This window comes from Manacus vitellinus, unplaced genomic scaffold (assembly GCF_001715985.3).
Source record: "Manacus vitellinus isolate BGI_N305 unplaced genomic scaffold, ASM171598v3 scaffold_84_pilon, whole genome shotgun sequence".
Taxonomy (NCBI): Eukaryota; Metazoa; Chordata; class Aves; order Passeriformes; family Pipridae; genus Manacus; species Manacus vitellinus.
In genome coordinates this window covers 647,831-649,033 of record NW_021940840.1, presented here as the reverse complement: position 1 = coordinate 649,033, position 1,203 = coordinate 647,831, and positions in this window count along the sequence as shown.

The window sequence follows — 1,203 nt, the reverse complement described above, 5'->3', positions numbered from 1 at the left end:
GTCCCTCAGTTCCCCCATCCTGAGCTGGTTTGGAATGGGGGTCTTGGCACAGGGGGCTGGTCCCACACATCAGGAACAAGGGGAAACAGTTTATTTCTACTCAAGGGGGCATCTTTTCTTATTTATTTATTCTTATTCCTTTCTTATTTTCTCATTCTTTCTCTCCTCTCCATTTTTCAGTCACTTTTTTTTCCTGCCAGGACCAAATTATCTTTAATTTTCTTTTATTTTTTGCCTCATTTTGGTTTTTTGGTTGGTTTGTCCCACAAGGGGAGGTTTGTGCAGTTTTCATCATCTCACCTGTGGGGAAGATGAAGTTTTTTGGTCGCATTTTTCCAGATCTCCTCCTCAGCAGGGCCAGGTGGCACCTCTTGATTTCTTTGTTTCTTCTCCCTTTACTGACAGTTCCCTGTTTTGATCAAAAGATTTAATATTTGTTTGTATTAATCATCTTTTTTCTCTTGGATCTGCTTGATTTTTTTCATACCTAATTTAAAACAATCCTAATTTCTTTTCTTTATTTTTTCCTCATTTTTTACCAAAAGATCAACTTTCATTAAATGTATTTTTTCATATTTCTGTGATTTTTCTAATTGATTCTTCAATTTTTTCCTCTCCTGCTTCATACTTTCTCATTTTTCAATCAAATACGGGAAACTTTTTTCCCCAGATCTGAACCTTTTTTTGCTTTACTTTTTCTTTGGGACAAAATGAAGGGATTTTTCCCCTATTTCTTCACTCTGGGATTGGAAAACAGGGCATTTTCCTTGCACTGCTGCTCCCTTTCTGTCAAATTCCTTAAGCCCAGCAGGGCAGCAACACCTTTTATCTCATTTTTTATCATTTTCCCCCGATGGACAAAATGATGGCAAATATTGCTTCTCATTTTTCTCATTTCTTTCCCATCATTTTCCATCTCTGTTTTTTTCATGTGATTCTTCCAGTGGAACAACCTGGAAGTGTTTTCCTCTTGTTCTTATTTTCTTCTTTTCCTTTAATTTTCCATCCAGTTTCTCACCTCACCCAAGTGGAAACAGGTTTTGCTTTGCTCCCTCCAGGGTGGCTGCTTTGGATTGGCTTTATTTTCTCCCTCTTGGTTCTCTTTCCACAAGGGATGAAAGAATATTCCTGGTGGGGAAAAAAAAAACAGAAAGGAAGGGAAAGGAAAGGGAGAGAAAGGAAAGGAAAGGAAAGGAAAGGAAA